This window comes from Mustelus asterias, chromosome 23 (assembly GCF_964213995.1).
Source record: "Mustelus asterias chromosome 23, sMusAst1.hap1.1, whole genome shotgun sequence".
NCBI classification, from domain to species: domain Eukaryota; kingdom Metazoa; phylum Chordata; class Chondrichthyes; order Carcharhiniformes; family Triakidae; genus Mustelus; species Mustelus asterias.
Genome location: NC_135823.1, coordinates 62,809,251 through 62,827,986, shown reverse-complemented (window position 1 = coordinate 62,827,986; position 18,736 = coordinate 62,809,251). Strand labels below are relative to the sequence as shown.

Below are 18,736 nucleotides of genomic sequence, written 5' to 3'. Positions count from 1 at the left end.
AAAACAGGCAAGAAGAGGACACAGACCGCCTGCCAGTAGGTGAAGACTGGACAGTTCCTGTGTGAACACTGACCTCAGGTTCCTCCTAGTCCCACCAGCAGAAAGGACTTTCCTGTCTATAGATCAGGTCCAGAGCTCTTCAAGTTCAGCAGGAAAGTCATTGCACCTTCCTGCTGAACCTTGGTTAAAATGGCATCTGGGCCTGATTTGCACAGGTTTGTGAGGCTGCCCCCTGCTTTAGGTGACCATTTTATCTGCCTGCAAAGCTCTGCAAATTACTTTCACAAGTAGCTGAGATCTGGACAGGTTTGCAAATGCCTGTTTGCCGAGGTTGCATTGGGCATGTTCAGTTAAAATCAACTCCAATATCTGAGATTTTAACATTCAAAATCCATCCACTTGCCCAGAGTTAAAATTGGGCTTGTAGTTATCTGGAAAAAAATAGCTTAGCATTGTTTCTCCACATGGTTTTAATGTCTTGATTAACCCTAATTATGGAATGGTCAGTTTTGGAGAAAGCTATAGCAATGGCATGAGTGCATATGTAAAGACTAAATTAATTAACCTGATTATATAACAGATTGCATTAAAAATAAACTATTGGAGACCTTGAGGCCCCGATTCTCCAGAATGAAAATGAAGTGCTGCTGCCAGCGGGAAAAGTGGAGGGTTTCCCGTTGGTGCTGGAAATGCTTGCCAGGTGTGATTCAAACACCTTTTGTTGGGAAAATTTGGAAAAAAATCGCAAGTGGGAAGTATGCCAACCAGCCTGGCATTACAGATATCAGGGCACCATCTATAAAGGGCACCCCGATCGTGACAGGCCCCCCATCTACCACCGCCCCCCCCCCCCCAATGAACATAGCTATCCCGCTCACAGAACAAAGGAGGACCCCCAACTTTCAGCACCAAGGAGCAACCTCCCCCTGCCATCACATAAGGATGAGGCTGACCAGACCCCTTGCCCCAGTCGGAGGCCTCACTCCTGATCTTCCCACAAGGAAGACACTCTGTCATGGGGTCACCAAAGGTCCTGCCCCTTTCAAGCCCCACCTCTTGGCTGTGCCGCCCTGACAATGCCCCCTGTCATTTTGGCACTGACACATTGGCAGTGACATCCTGGCAGGGTGTCAGTGCCAGGATGTCAGGCAGCACTGCTAGGTGGCAGGGGGAGTGGTGTCACTTCTTCCATGGCTGAAGGCTACCTTGTGTGCAGGCATGCTATATGAGAGATTGAAGAAGGCTCACTGTGAAAAAAAGTCAGCCAAGATCTTCAGAACAAAGAACAAGCCTGCTGTTAGAACTAGCAGCGGTTGACACAGAGGCACTTCAGACCAATGAGAAAGTCTGTTTTAAAGCAACAGTGTTTAGGAAAGAGGAAGCACTTCAGGTTTAATCAACTGTAAAGGGAAACAGAAACAAAGCTACTGCCTGTTGTGAAATAGGCTGGATCTGTCAATCAAGAGGCAAGTCTAAAGTACTGGAATTGAATGTAAACAAAGCATTTTGAAGCATTTAGGCCTCTCATCATGGCCAGAGACCTGAAAGAAAATTGCAGTGTTAAAAGATATGGATTCAGACTGAACAGATGTGGTGAAAAGCGGAAGTACTTCAGGGTTAATGAGGTGTGAAATGATTGTATCAACAGAGAAGGCATTGATCTCCCCTGGAGCTGTCAGTCAAAATGCTTTTAGCAGCTAAATGCACCATCTGTTCCCTTTGTAAACAGACCCAGCCAATCGTCCCTTTGAAGTAGCTTGGGCTGTCAGTCAAACAGCCTCCTAAAACTCAATGGTGGGGACAGTGAGTATCTAAACATACCCTAATGGAGCAAGCGAAACTGACAGCCACCTGTAAAATCAAAAGAAGTTCGAAGAGCGAGATAGAAGATGCAGCTCATTCATGCTTGGAAGAGGGTTCTCCCCAGTGAAACTGAATACACCTGTCAACAACGCAGTTCAAAGAGGCTTCAGAGCAGCTGATGCATAAGAGAGAAAGCCAGGGGACTCCCCCTAGTGAAACTGACAACTCCTGTCAATCAGAGTATTCAAAGAGGCCTGGTCACATCTGGAGCCTCTGAAATCAACCAAAGAATCCCTTCGATTGAATGGAGTGCTGCTGTGATTTTAAAGGCTTCCAGGTGTTCAGGGGGCATGGATATTAATCTGACCAGGCCACTTCAAAGGTTTTACAGAACATAGACAAGAATAAAGATTTTTAATAGAAAGTTGCCTGAAACCACCATGTTCAGAGTGATTTCCACTTTTCCCAGGACAGCCATGAGACACCCCATCCTGGGAGAGCGTTCAGAGATGAACCCCTACCCCCCAAACCCAAGTCCATCCAGTCCCAAGGTCCCTCCTTCTGCAGTCTGGCAGCCGCAGATCGGCACATGAACACAGCACTTATCTCCTTGCCCCCCCTCAGAGTCCAAGGTGCCAGTCCATCCTTATCAGGACCCATACTGTTTACTGTTTGGCAACTGATGGGCTTCCCACTTGCCCATCAGGGGTGGGGGTGGCAAGAGCATACCAGGAGGCCAGAGCATCCGACGTCAAACCGGTAATTACATTGAAATGATTATTCATGACAATTCATCAGGTTCCTGCTCTGGGCAAGAATCTGATCGGGAGCCGCGGAGCAGGCTGAAAGACTCTCAACGTTTGATGCTCAGTGAGAATCCCATTATGGCCCTCACGTCCAATTCAACCTGTCATTGGGAGACGTGCTTGCAGCCAGTGGCCCTGGAAAATCGCCCCCAATGTCTTAACATTATGAAAGGGTTTGATAGGATATACATAGAAAACTGCTTCTAAATTTGGGGGAGTCCAAAATCTTACCCGAGGGGTCTTAAATATGAGATAGTTGCTAATAAATCCTGTAAGGAATGTATGAGAAACTCTTATTATTTGCTAAATCTTTCAATATTTTACATAATATTGTGAATAAAGGAATCGATTGCAAAATGCAATGAAGTTGAACTCAGTATCTGTGTTGTTTCAGCATATGATTTGCTTCCAGGCTTCTGTTGTCTGTACTGCCCATTGCATCACCTGGAGCTGAGGGGAAGAGAAAGCTTGCTAAAAAAAACATAGAACTGACCCTATGGATTCCGTCTGTGTTAGGTGAACTAGCGCCAAATAGAGTATCTTTCAAGGACATAATCTCATGCAGAGTTCAAATGGGATTTACAAACTGTGTGAGCTTTGGTGTCATGCTTTGTGGCAGCATTTGAACCCATTGGTATTGTCTGGTAACATATTGTAAATTTGTACTGTCGAAGAGACCTATTTAATCATTTTACTCACAAGAAAAGCCTTTATAATTCAGTTGTTATGCCTTCTACACAAATAATAGATTCCATGTTCCACATCTCTCCCTTTGAGCCCCTTTTTAAATGTATTACTCTCTGTTATGCGAAACCTATATTTGGATAAAAAATGTAAGAATCTAGCAAATCAGCACTGCTATGTGACTCAACGTGACAGTAACTGATGAGGGCACTGAGATACCTGTTGCCTTTTAACTCACTGGAATGCTATCATTTACATAACGAGTAACGGGCAAAGATCCAAACTGTGGAGCTGAATGCCAGACAAGTGGGCTTGCAACATCCTGAGAAGTCTTTAACATAACAGATGACATTGATCTTCAGGCAATCATTCTTATGCAATCCCATACAGCTCACTTGCAGCTCCTTTTGGAGCACTGGAAATGTTCTGATGAATGGACAAGCCTATTACTTGCTATGCCTAAGTCATATTGGCTATTCAATCCATTAGAATAAGCACATTGTGTCTTGGTAACATTTATATTGTACTGAAAATGCTGAAGAACTTTAAATATTAATTTCTCAGCAATAAAAAACCTATATTAAAGTGGCACTGTGATCACGAGAATGGATTTTATGACTTGTTTGCAGTTTTTATGAATGGAAGACATGATCTACCATGCTGCCCCTCATCAACATCACTCAAAAGCACAAGCATCATAGTTTCCAACTAAAGTTATCTATTGATTGCCAACTCCAACTCTGCCTTAGCTCATCTACCACTGAAACTATCATCTATGCCTTTAGAATCGTAGAATTATAGAAATCCCACAGTGCAGAAGGTGGCCATTCGGCCCAATGACCACAATCCCACCCAGGCTCTATCCCCGTAACCCGATGTATTTAGCCTGCTAATCCCCCTGACAACAAGGGTCAATTTAGCATAGCCAATCCACCTAAACTGCACATCTTTGTTACGTCTGAACATGGCTATTCCAATGTATTTCCATTAGGTTTCACATTGCCTACCCTCTATTAACTTAAGCTCATCCAAAATGCTACTGAACGTATCCTAGCTTGCACAAAGTCCTGTTCACCCATTATCCCTGTGATCACTGACTAGTGGTTAAACAACTCAATTTAACATTGTTTTTAAATCACTCTGTGGTATTGCCCCTCCCTATCTCTGTAACCCGTGTTTTAGTCCTACAATGCTCTGAGATATTGACGGTTCTCCATCGTGGGCCTCTTATGCATCCCTGATTTTAATCACTCTACTATTAGTAGCCATACCCTTGATTTCCAATGCTTTACATTTTAGAACTCTCTTGACCTCTCCACCTCCCTAATCTTCTCTTTCCTTCTTCAAGATGCTTCTTAAAACTTATCTCTTTGACTAAGCCCTAACCTGCCCTAATTTCTCCTCGTGTGGCTCAGTGCCAAATTTTGTTTGATAACCCCCCTCCCCATGTCGTGAAGTACCTTGGGATGTTTTGGATATAATATAAAGGCAAGTTGTTGTTGACCATTAGTGTATGTCAGCCTCATTAAAATAGCGGATAAAAACGTAGAAGCAAGTGGTATGTACCAGATGCAGAGTGAGTTCTCCTATTGCTGAACCAGTTGGCGCAACCCTCTATAAGAAGCCATTTTCCAATTGCTATCTGCAAATAATTTGACAGAAAATTTGTAAATCATGAAATGTGCAGACTTAAATAATCTCTTGATGTGGTATCATAGGACAGAATTCTCCCATCCTGCTTTTGGCGGGTTTGGTGGTGGACGGGAGTGGGGAATTTAGCAGGAGCGAAAATGTCGGAGACCCGTTGGCGGAAAACCAAGTTTCAATTCTCCCAATGCTGTTCATGGACAGCACAATGCTGCTGGATCCATGGACTATCCTGGTCACTGCATCAGATCAGTACAGTGCCTCGGGTTTGGGGAGAGTACACGGGTCTCCTTCCCCAAACATTAGTGCCAAACATTAGTGCCTACCTGGACAGGACTGTGCTGCCGGAACTCATGCAGCCATGGCAACAAAGGTCCAACGTCTTGACTGGGGGTGGAGTGTGATGTAAGGCTGAGAGGTGGGAAGGCTGGGTGGCCTGATGAAGACAAGGTAGGCAATGTGGAATGAGGGCTGTGCAAGGATTGAAGGGAAGGGCAAGTGCTCATGATGGCAGGCAGAGGGGCAAGGAGGTGGATGAAGAAGATGAACAATGGAAGGGAGAGGTTAGGGGATGGATGAAGATCCCAGATGTAGTGGGTGGTGATGCAAGTGGCGTGTATAGATGTCTCACAGCTGATGGACTTGGGGGGAAGATAGTTGAATCGAGAAACACACTTCCTCTTGCTCGTCTCTGGGTTGTTGACATTGTGCATGGTCTGATGAAGACAGGTGGGCTGGGGAGAGTGGTATAAATGTGCTGGACTGGTATTTAAATATGGATTTGATTTGATTTGATTTATTGTCACATGTACTGGGATAAAGTGAAAAGTATTGCTTCTTGCGTGCTATACAGGCAAAATATACTGTTCATAGAGTAAATAGGGGAAAAGGAAAAGGATAGAGTGCAGATTATGGTGTTGCAGCTACAGGCAGGGTGATGAGAAAGATCAGCTTAATAGATGATAGGATCATTCAAAAGTCTGATGACAGCAGGGAAGAAGCTGTTCTTGAGTCAGATGATACGTGTTTTCAGACTTTGTATCTTTTTCCCGACAGACGGAGGTGGAAGAGAGAATATCTGGGCTGCGTCGGGTCCTTGATTATGCTGGCTGCTTTCCCAAGGCAGTGGGAAGTGTAGACAGAATCAATTGATGGGAGGCTGGTTTGCGTGATGGACTGGGCTATGTTCACAACCCTTTGTAGTTCCTTGCGGTTTTGGTCAGGGCAGGAGTCATACAAAGCTGTGATACAACTGAATAGGATGCTTTCTATGATGCATCTGTAAAAATTGGTGAGAGTCATAGTGGACATGCTGAATTTCCTTAGCCTCCTGAGAAAGTAGAGGTGCTGGTTGGCTTACTTAACCATAGCGTCAGCGTGGAGGGTCCAGGACAGACTGTTGGTGATCTGGACACCTAGAAATTTGAAGCTCTCGACCATTTCCACTTCACTACCGTTGATGTAGGCAGGGGCATGTTCTCCACTACGCTTCCTGAAGTTGATGACGGGCTCCTTCATTTTACTGACATTTGCTGACAACGTTTTGCTGACAACCTGCCAGCTGAAGGCGATTAGCAGATGAGGATGAATCAGCTGCTGGCCAGCCACGTGAGTCGGAGGGAAACTCGCCTGTGCATAATTAATGAGGCTCTGTGCAGAATTTGGAACGGGATCCCACCATTCTGGCCAGCGGGATGGGTGCCGCCAGGACCACTCGCCACCGCGCTTAGTCTCAAATTTTGCCCATAGGTATTTCAGTATTTCAAAGCACAAGCTCATTCTGCTATGCTAAAGGTCACAATGCTATTCTCCATTCAATTCTGCGCATTTAATGTTCAGTCAGGCGGCAGTAATATACCAACAGGTATTGGCACTGAAATGTTATGATTTTTTTAGTGGTACAACCCCTGTGTAACAGAAAGGCACGATATATTTTCTTTTTTTTAAAACATCCAGCAAATCTTGTTCTTCAAAAATCGAGAATCTTAAAGGTGAAACGATTGGTTCTGTTAATTCCAATGCTTTCCTTTTATCCCCAGAACCTTTGCTTAAATATAGCTCTGACGCTACTGGCTGGATGGGAGCCACATAAAACAATACTCAGGGGAGTTTCAACCTAACCCGTCGTTGACAGAGGTCCATGAAAAAGTGCCAAAAATTAGCGTTAAGTTACATTAAATTGGTAATTTTGCCCAGAGATCATGACGATAACTATGGAGATATGCAAATGTCACTTTATTGAGTTTGGGAGTTGGTTAGGTAAGTCATAAGGGCAGAATGTGCGCACAGAGGATGGAGCAAGCAGGTATAGAGTGATAAAAAGTCAACTCAATATATCTTGTTCCTTCCATAGACCATCTGTAATTTCTGCTATAATGCATTCCATTTTTAACCCCTGAATAAATATTTTTCAAAGTTTATACCTCCTTCAAGGGCTATCAAAAAATTTAACCTTGTTACTTGTAACCTTATTACATTTAACTAACTCCTAAAGAGAATTTATCTTCCAATTATTTGTGTGGGAGAGCCTGATTCTGGCACTGAGTGATAATATTTCATTCCCCATTGCTGATATATCACACATCAGTGGGAAAGGGTATGAGCCAAGGGATGTGAATGATAACAACAGATTCAGAAGTTTATGAGCCTTGGTTCTTGTTTGCTAATCCCTATCTTTGCAACCTTTTCCAGCCCTATGACCCTACAAGACCTCTGCACTCCTACAATTCTGACCTCTTTTAGAATCTTAGGATCCCTACACTTACAGAAGGAGGCCATTCGGCCCATCGAGCCTGCACCGACAACAATCCCACCCAGGCCCTATCCTGACAACCCTATGTATTTACTGTGCTAATCCCCCTGACACTAAGGGTCATTTTTTTAGCATGGCCAATGCACCTAAACCGCACATCTTTGGACTGTGGGAGGAAACCAGAGCATCCGGAGGAAACCCATGCATACACAGGGAGAACGTGCAAATTCCACACTGTCACCCAAGTCTGGAATTGAACCCGGGTCCCTGGCACTGTAAGGCAGCAGTGCTAGCCACTGTGCCACTGTATTGCCTACTATGCCACCACACTCCTTTACATCCTTAATTTTCTTTACTTTTGTTCAGGCAGCCTTTAACTGCCTAGACACTAAACTTTGGTATTCCCTCCCTAAACCCTTCAACTTCTCCTCTAATTGCTCCTTAAAATCTGCCTCTTGCTCTAAACCTTTCATACCTGTCACAATATCTCCTTATGTGGCTTTGTTCAAAAGTTGTCTGAAAAAGTTTTACCAGGAACTTTCAAGCGGTTATTGGATAGGCACATGGAGCACACTAGAATGATAGGGAGTGGGATAGCTTGATCTTGGTTTCGGAAAAGGTTCGGCACAACATCGTGGGCCGAAGGGCCTGTACTGTGCTGTACTGTTCTATGTTCTATGTTCATCCTGTGAAGCACCTTACTATGTTTACTACATTGAAAATGCTGTATAAGTACAAGCTGTTATTGATGTTTAGTTGTAAAGCAGTTTAGCTTGTGTGCAGGTTAAACTATTCTGAAGTCTTTGACTTCCTCCCAGTATCTTCCAGAACTTATAACCATCCCGATAATTAGGTTTCAAGCAGCTGCATAACTAATTAATCTCTGTGGAGTTTTAACAGCTAACCTAATACAGAGTGCTCTTCAACACTAGGGCCAGAATTTTACACACACCACCCTGGTGCGTTCTCAGATGGTGGAGGGAGCATGAAATTGAATGGACGGGGTTCCCTCTGGGTTCCTGCCTGCCCTGCCCTGGTAGTGATTTTATGTTGTGGCAGGGAAGCCTGCCCTTGCCCAAATTGAGACCCTTAAGAAGGTGATCCCCTGCCACCCTGAAAATTCAGGCCTATATCTTTTGTTACGTGTGCTTCTTATTGTCCTTCAAGCCACAAACATAGAAACATAGAAAATAGGAGCACGAGTAGGCCATTTGCCCCTTTGAGTCTGCTCCGCCGTTCATTATGATAGATGGTTAATCTTCCAACTCACTAACTTGTTCTTGCTTTCCCCCACATGTGCCAAACAGGTGTGCCAGATTCAGGGTGTACTGCAACTGGGTTTGAGAGTCCAGAGTCCCAACGTGGAACTGCTTGACTTTGATTGTCCCTTTAACTTACTACTGATATTACCCTTAAGTATGTATAAGCACCTCTCTACTTTATGACACAGTTGTGCAGAGAAGTGAAATGTTTTATTATTTCTTCTCGCAATGAAACCGTGTTGGCAACAACTGACTGACAGCACAGTTTGCTGCTGCAGCACAATTTTGAAGGAGCTGTCACATTACTAGTCTGGTAGGAGAGCTTTTAAATGAGGCAGCAATGCATTGTACATCGTCTGGCAAAACAGTAGGGAAGTGTTAGCTCAAATCACAAAGAGAATCAAAAGCTGAGTGCTGATCTGGTGAACATGATGTGCACATGGAGGTACATTAGAACCATTATGTCTCTTTTTTCAGGCTTCACTGTCACAGCAGAATACAATCAGGGTACGGTCGGAATGGCCTACTATAGTTACTAAAGTTAGCTGCAGATTTTAATCGATGATACATTACTACACTTTTGACGCATCTGCAATGTAGGCTGCGCCAAATAAATATGATGACAGTTACATAAGGGATCGTGAGTGCCGAAAGGGCCCCAAAAATGCTGGGTTCATTTTTCACCACCAGACATTAATCTGTCACCAAGTCTCAAGAGCAGGTCATTTATATCATTGAGCAGAAGGCGCACAACTGTGGAAGTGCAACAGGGGTGGTAATCTCAACGAGGTGCCGGAAAGTTGGAATGCCACCCTGCTATTTCACAGTAGGGAGATTAAGGATCCAATTGGGCCAGAGATCTCAGTGCCAGAAAAATATCCTTTCCAGTGATGTACCACAAGGTCAGCGCCGGGAACATTATTGTTTGTTATATATTTAAATAATATAGATGAAAATGTGGGGGAATGTTAAACAAATTTACAAACAACACCAAGACTGGTTAATAGTGAAGAAGATGGTTATAGGCTACAGGAGGGTATAGATGGGTTGGTCTGATGGACAGAGCAATGGCAGATAATATTTAAACCTGATAAGTGCAAAGTGATGCACTTTGGAAGAAGAAACAAGATGGAGTATTTAATGAATGGCAGGACATTGGGTAGCTCAGAGGAGCAGAGGGATCTTGGGATAATTATTTACAGATCCCTGAAGTCAGCAGAGCACATGAATAGGATAGTTAAGAAGGCATATGGGACACTTGCTTTCATCAGTTGTGGTACAGAGTATAAGAGCAAGGAGGCAATGTTGGAGTTGTACAGACCGTTGGTTAGACCACAGCTGGAGTACTGTGTGCAGTTCTGGTCACCTCATTATAGGAAGGATGTGATTGCACTGGAGGGGGTACGGAGGAGGTTTATCAGGATGTTGCCTGGGATGGAGCATTTAAGCTCTTAGGAGAGACTAGATAGGCTTGGATTGTTTTCTTTAAGAATAGAGAAGGATAAGGGGAGACATGAGATGTATAAGATTATGAGGGGTATGGATGGGGTGAAAAGGGAACAGCTGTTGCCTTTGGTTGAGGGGTCAATCACGAGGGGCCATAGTTTTAGGATAAGGGACAAGAGATTCAGAGGGGATTTGAGAAAACCCTTCGACACTTGGGGTGGTGGGAATCTGGAATGCATTGTCTGGGGAGGTAGTGGAGGCCAGACACCTTACAACCTTGAAAAAATATTTGGATGAGAACTTGAAATATCATAACATTCAAGGATATGGGACAAGTGCAGGAAAATGTGATTAGTGCGCCTTTAGTTATTGTCAGTGTAGACATGATGGGCCAAAGGGCCTTTTCTGTGCTGTATACCTCTATGACTCTATGACTATGACAATAAAAGCTGGTAATACTCAGCAGGTCAACCAGCATTTGTGGAGAGTAAAACAGGGTGAACGTTACAGGTATGTGACCTTTTATTAGACCAATCAACACACCATTTACTGCACAGAATCCCATTTATTAATCAATACATATGTAAAAATCATCACTGTGTTGCCCCCTTTCAAAGTTCAAATGCCCAGGGAGTTGTTACAAATTCAGGCATGTCAGAGATACCTTTAGTGGCATCAGATTTTCCTTCAAGTACTTTGTGCTTCTGACACTGGATGCAGGATTGTTTAACAATAGTTTAGTCACTTTCAGTGGCTGCTCTCTCTACCAAGGCCTGCTTTGCCTGTATGTGGGGCCTTCACCTGCCAATCCCTGGGAAGATGTCCTCCCTCCTCCTCCCTCATTGACTTAAGCATCACTGCAGGTTTATTGTCTGAGATCCAATTAGTAGGTCATTCCAACCCCACCCTGATTGTATACTGTTGTGACAGTGAAACCTGAAAAAAGAGAGACCCTAATGGTTCTAACGTACCTCCATGTGCACGTCATTTTCACCAGATCAGCACTCAGCTTTTGATTCACTTTGTGATTTGAGCTAACACTTCCCTACTGTTTTGCCAGACGATGTACAATGCATCACTGCCTCATTTAAAAGCTCTCCTACCAGACTAGTAATGTGACAGCTCCTTCAGAATTGTGCTGCAGCAGCAAACTGTGCTGTCAGTCAGCACGGTGGCACAGCGGTTAGCACTGCTGCCTCATAGCTCCAGGAACCCGTGTTCGATTCCGGGCTCAGGTGTCTGTCTGTGCGGAGTTTGCACGTTCTCCCTGTGTCTGGGTGGGTTTCCTCCGAGTGCTCCGCTTTCCTTCCACAGATGTGTGGGTTAGGCTGATTGGCCATGCTAAATTGACCTGAGTGTCGGGGGGATTAGCAGGGTAAATATGTGGGGTTGCGGGAATCGGGCATGGGTGGGATTGTGGTCGGTGCAGACTTGATGGGCCGAATGGCCTCCTTCTGCACTGTAGGGATTCTTATGAGACTATGATCCTATGAACCAAGGACTGTCCTGCCATGGGTGCCAGACCTTTGGCTTGCCAGTGACATCACGCAACACCTATAGTTCAAGGCTCAATGACAATCTTCTGTGTCTTCTGTCAACACTCACATGGCAACCACAGGCTGCACTTCATCTGGCCAGCCTCCATTTTGCCCCCTGTGATCATTAATTGGCCGTTAAGCTTGACACCAAATGAATTAAAGGATTTCCCTGTGAAAATCAGGAGTTAATTCTGTTCCACAGTAGGGTTAACATACAGAGCATTAGTTATGATTAACAGTTTAATCATTACAACTAATCTCCATATAGTGATAAAAGATTAATGGCTGCGCCATACTACATCACATCAGCCTAACATTTTGCCTGTCCTGACCCTGAAATTCTTGAGGAGTTATTCCAGTCTGCCAAGAGGGACTAATGAAAACGAAATTGGTGAAATCCATGGGAAAATGGCGGAAACAGGCCCTAGCAACCATTTATTCATTTTCTGGGCATTCTACCACTCTCCTGAGCAGAAGAGACCTAGGATCTCCAAGACACAGGGAAGCTAGTCTCTTTGGGTTTCGGGGAGAATGTTCAGCCAGTGTTAGCTGTTGGGCACAGAGTGCCTGAGAATCTGGAGAGAAAACTCGGGTGTGCATCTGGAGTTTTCTCACTGAAACTGACACTCTGACAATTTATCAGAACATTCCACCCATTAAATCAAGGAAAATGAATGTTAAAAATTATGTATTAATATCTGAAGAACAGGGGAGTTGATTTGGTAGCCTGGCTGACATTTACCTTTCCACAATACCTCTGAAACACATGACTTGGTCATTTGTCTCAATGCTGTTGGTGGAAGGTCACTGTGTTTGCCTTCATTAAACAATGACTCCATTTAAAATTGTTTTATTAGCTGCATAGCACATTGGGACATCCTAGGGCTGTGAAAATTTGGGGAAGCATATTCATGACTTCCATGGTGAAGATGTAGAAAAAACATATTTGCTATGTTCAGGTTATCTTCTATTTGAGCTCCATTTGCAACTTTTTGGGTTCTCATCTGCTCTCGGATTACCCTTGACGTCTGAAATAATTCCTAATCTTTATATTTTTGTCTACAGTTTTAGTGTTTTCTTTTTGCCCCATTGATGCCCTTTAATATGGCTACGCATGTTCCTACATTAATGCCAATAAACTTTTCTTTCTGAAGCATTTGTAGAGTTGTTGCAAGGAAAATGATATTTAGGGAAGTGGCATGGCTGGAACCTATCTGGATTCCTTGAGGGAGCTGTGTGATAACTGTTTACATTGCTCAGAAGGGACTGTGATAATGTTTCCTTGTCCTTTGTTTTATATTCTGTTGATTTGCCAAAGGGCGCATGCAATTGAAATTTCTATTATTACCCAAGTCTCAAACATAACAAACAATCCAATCGATGGAATCTCTCTAATGCAATAACCGAAGATGTGTTTGTCTCCTGGAGAAGAAGATGGAAGAGTTGCAAATTGGTCGTTCCCACAAATGTATAAAATCTTCCATCTGTACTGACAGAGGTTTCTGAGAATCAAAGTAGCATTTGCGCACCAATTATATTTTTAGATAAAAGAAATACGTGCTCTCGTAGACAGAAGCTGCGTCACTAAACATTGACAAGCTGAAATTCTGATAACCGTTTGCCAGGTCTTGTCGGTTTTTCATAATTAACTTGGACTGTGTAACAAAATCATTATTTTTTTTGCATTTGTTTTGTTAATCAGGAATAGGATCTTGGGCGGACTTTTCTGGCTGTTCATGCCGACAGGATTTTCTGGTCCTGCTGCAGTGAACCGAGATTTGGCTGATCGCTAAATTCTCTGTCCTCGCCTTGCAGCAGCTGTGGGGCGTGAATGGCGATATCGGCCCTTATATTCTAATATAAACGCAAAATGCTGTGTATGCTGGGAATCTTCTGCTTCTATACTTGTTCCACTGCCAATCCCTTTAGACTGCACCACTAACTCTTTTGTCATTTAATCTCCTGTCTTCCATTCTATTACCGACCTTTCCTTTAGACCTTTTACTCATCCTTCCTTCTTTTATTTGGCAAAAAAAGACTCTTACATTTCTAACCTTTTCCAGCTTAGATGAAAGGTCACAGATCGAAAATGTTAACTCTGTGTCTCTCTCCAGAGATATGCCTGACCCGCTAATTATTTCCAGCATTTTTTGTTTTTATACTTTATATTTTAATACTTTGTAACATCCAACAGCAGAAACGTAGAACAAATTATCTAAAATGATTCAACATGCAGACAAAATGCTACGGATCATTTATTGTGAACTAATAATTAACACTTGACAAAGCAATGATACTAAGGCAATAAAAATGAATTATTTGCATAAAAACAATAACACTTTTTACCATAAATAATTAATACATTCTTGCTAAAAATGTCAAGCCACTATAATTACTAATATATCAGCAGACTTGTGAACACATCACATAATGACTGATATCATCATGTGAAATGTATTATTTTAATGCGTTAAATGCTGGCAGACCAGAAATTCATGGTTCAGGATCCTGGAAGTTATATCAGGATTGAACCCATCAGTTACCCACCAGCATAAAATTTGCAGGCTAAAGGGGAAGCCACCATCATGAATTGATTACACTTTATTTACAGCTTAGATGAAATAATAGAAACTAATTCAAATGATGCACAGGATTTTTTTAATGGTTTATTAGAACAGCACGCTCTGGTGCTAACCAGAGAGCAGGCTATACTAGACCAGGTATTATGCAATGAGATAGGATCTACATCATGTAGTGTAGATGCCTCCAAGTAGCAGCAATCAAAAAAATTGAATTTTATATTCAGTTTGAGGGAGAGAAGAATGGGTCCAAGACTAGTATTTTAAACTTAAATGAAGGTAATTTTATGAGGGCAGAGCTACCCAATGTGAGCTGGAAAATTAGGTTAAGTGAAAGGTCAAGAGAGATGCAGTGACAGATATTTAAGTGGATATTTCAGAATACACAGAATAGATACATGCCAAAAAGACAGAAAAACTCCAACAGGAGAAACCAAATCCATGGTTAGCTAAAAAGGTTAAAGATAGTGGGCGGGATTATATGGCCTCGCTCGGGCGAGACCAGAAATTCCAGCCTGAGGTCAGTGGAGATTTCTGTTGTCGGATTCCCGCCAGCGCCGATTCCGTGGCAGGCAAAGTGGTAGAGTTCCGGCCAGTATCAGACTTAAAAGAAAATACATATAACTGCACAGTGATAGCAGGTCAGAAGATCAAAAAAAAATCAAAGAATAACTAAATGATGAATAAGGAGGGAACAATTAGAGTACAAGAGAAGGCCAGCTAGAAATATAAAAATAGATAAGCTAAAGTTCGCCGGCTGCCAGTGAGAATGGAGAATTTAGTATTCAGCCAAATTTCCATTCACTGCAGCGAGACTGGAGAATCCCGCTGCGGGCGAGGTTGGAGAATCCAGCCTGTAGTGAGAATTTTTATAAATATTTTAATAAAGAGTTAACAAAGTTACTTAATAAACTTGGTCCTAGAGAGAGTGAGTCTGGGGAATTAATAATGGAAAGTAAGGATTCTGGCTGATGAATTGAACATGTATTTTGCATTAGACTTCACTATAGAGGATACAAGTAAGATCCAAAAAACATTTCAAAATCAAGAAATGGAAGGGAGAGAGAAACTCAGGAAAATTACAAATATTAGGGAAGTGGTATTGGGAAAATGGTTGAAGCTGTGGGCTGAAAGGTCTCTGGGTGCTGATGGACTTCATCCAAAGGTGTTAAAAGAAGTGACTAGTGATATAGTTGAGGCATTGGTTTTATTTTTTCTAAGTTCCCTCAATTTGGGAAGATTCCATTAGATTAGAAAATTGCAAATGTAACTCCTTTATTCAAAAAGGCAGGATACAGAAAGCAGGAAGCTACAGGCCAATTAGCTCAACATCTGTCATAGGGAAAATATTAGAAGCTGTTTATTAAAGACACTATTCCATGGCATTTGGAAAAATTCAAGGTAACCAGGTAGAGTTAACCTGGTTTTCTGAAAGGGAAATCATATTTAACCAATTTATTGGAATTCTTTGAAGAAGCAACATGCACTGTGGAAAAAGGGGACCGGTGGATTAAGTACACTCAGGTTTCCAGAAAGCATTTGATAAAGTGCCACCTCAAAGATTATTGTGGAAAATAATACCCTTGGTATAGGGAGTAACATATTGGCATGGATAGAATATTGGCTAGCTAACATTGTCTGTATCTTTAAGATCTGGTTGGTTGTAGGGATTCGCATTCTAATCAGTATTCTGTAACTTGATTTTGTGTCTCTGTGCCCTGTTTGAGAGCAGATTTCCACTCCATCTGACAAAGGAGCAGCGCTCCAAAAGCTAATGGTATTTGCTACCAAATAAACCTGTTGGACTTTAACCTGGTGTTGTTAAAACTCTTACTGTGTTCACCCCAGTCCAACGCCGGCATCTCCACATCATAGCTAACAAGAAAATGGGAGTAAGCACAAATGGGAGTTTTGTGGTCAGCAAGATGTAATCATCGAATCACAGCGCAGAACAGGCCCTTCAGCCCATCAAGTCCACACTGACACATTAGAAACACCTGAACTCCCACGGAATCCCATCTGCCAGCACTTGGCCCATAGCTCTGAATGACGTGTCAAGTGTCATCCAGGTACTTTTTAAAGGATGTGAGGCAACCCGCCTCCACCACCCTCCCAGGCAGCGCATTCCAGACCGTCACCACCCTCTGGGTAAAAAAGCTTTTCCTCACACATCTCCCTAAGCCTCCTGCCCCTCAACTTGAACCTTTGTCCCCTTGTGACCGACCCTTCAACTGAGGGGAACAGCTGCTCCTTATTCACTCTGTCCATGTCCCTCATAATCTTGTACTTCTCGATTAGTTCGCCCCTCAGTCTTCTCTGCTCCAAGTAAAGCAACCCAAGGCTATCCAACCTCTCTTCATAACTTAAATGTTCCATCCCAGACAGCATCCTGGTGAACCTCCTCTGCCCTCCCTCTAGTGCAGTCACACCATTCCCATAATGTGGCGACCAGAATGGTGCACAGTGCTCTAGCTGTGGCCTCACCAAAGTTCTATACAACTCCAACATGACTTCATGAGTGGTGTGCCACTGAGATCAGTGCTGGGATTGCAACTTTTTACAATTTATGTAAATTACTTGAATGAAGCGATCAAAGGTATTGTTGCGAAATTTGCTGATGACACAAAGTTGGTATGAAAGTAAGTTGTGAAGAGCATATAAGGAAGTTACAAAGGGATATTGATAAGCCAATTGGGTGGGGAGGTACTGGTAAATGGGTATAATACAGGAAAATGTGATATTCTCCATTTTGGCAGGAAAGATACAAAAGAAACTTATTATCTAAATGGTGAGAGATAGTATAGCTCCGAGATGCAAGGCATCTGGATGTCCTCGTGGATGAATCACAAAAGGGTAGCATGCAGGTACGGTAAGTAATTAGGAAAACGAATAGAATGTCATTGTTTATTGCAAAGAAAATGGAATACAAAAGTAGGAAGGTTACGCTTCATTTATGCAGGACATTGGTGAGCCTGTCACAGCTTACCCTCTGATTTCAGCTTCTCTGCCGTTTGGCCATTTACACCATCTATTCTCTCTATGGACTGCCATTAGTAGCCTTTTCCCCTGGTTTCTGTGGCTATGACTCATCTTTCATTCCCTCACCCTGCAGTATAAATATCTCCCACTTTCTATGCCTTGTAGCTTTGACAAAGGGTCATCTGGACTCGAAATGTCAGCTCTTTTCCCTCCTTACAGATGCTGCCAGACCTGCTGAGATTTTCCAGCATTTTTCTATTGGTGAGACCTAATCTGTAGTACAGTGTACGGTATTGGCTTGGTTACCTAAGGAAGGATGTAAATGTGGTTGAAACAGTGCAGAGGAGGTTTACGAGACTGATAAATTGAATGGGCAGCTTGACTTATGGGGAAAGGTTGGACAGGCATGGCTTGAATTTGCTAGGGCTTAGGCAACTTGATTGAAACCTATAGGCTGGAATTCTCTGACCTTGCCCCTGGCTGGGATTCTTCAGTCCCGCCGCAGTGAATGGAGTTTTGGCTGAGTGCCAAATTCTCCGTTTTCGCTGGCACTGGTGGCACGGCGAATGAGATCAGAGAATTCAGGCCATAATGTCCTGAAGGGCCTTGACAGGGTGAGTGCGGAGAGGATGGGCCCGATTCTCCCAAAAAATTCTAAGTGCTGAATTGGCGAGAAAAATGGTATAAATCACGATTTCTTTCAGTGGGAGTTCAGACTCGAATCTCCCACACTCTGTGCAATGCAGAGGTCACCATCGTGAATATCTTTAAAAGCTCAGGGGTCGGGGCCTATTCACGCCAAAGTCTGGCAGTTCCGGGCCTCTCCGCATGCGCAATGGCCTCGAACTGTCAGACTGCAGTTTGCTGGCCAGCTTCATCACTGACCAGCCCGGGGCCCTCGCACTTCTGCCCGTTCACCCTCCTCCCCCACGGCCCGATCGTTGCCTGATCGCACAACATTCCTGTGCCAGCCCTGACCTGCACTCCCATCCCGGAGCACCGCAATCTCCAGCCCCGACCCCCCCCCCCCCCCCCCCCCCTCAGCAGTGACAACCCCTCCCCACACCCCTCCAGCAGACCCCCCTCCCCACTGACCCCTCCCGGGGAGGCAGACCACCCCACAGGAGGCAGACCCCCCTGGCAGACCACCCCCTCAGCCCACCCTGATCGCTGGCCTCCCTCCAGCTCCGATGGATCCTATCTGCAGAATGGCAGCAGGACCCCCACCCCTACCGATCAC

At 43.7% G+C, this 18,736-nt stretch overlaps 1 protein-coding gene across 1 annotated transcript in view; it reads left to right on the top strand.

Annotated features, from left to right (window-relative positions):
* Positions 1 to 18,736, top strand: part of grin2aa (glutamate receptor, ionotropic, N-methyl D-aspartate 2A, a) — a 327,307-nt gene that overhangs the window by 159,573 nt on the left and 148,998 nt on the right. The gene's annotated exons all lie outside the window — the stretch shown is intronic.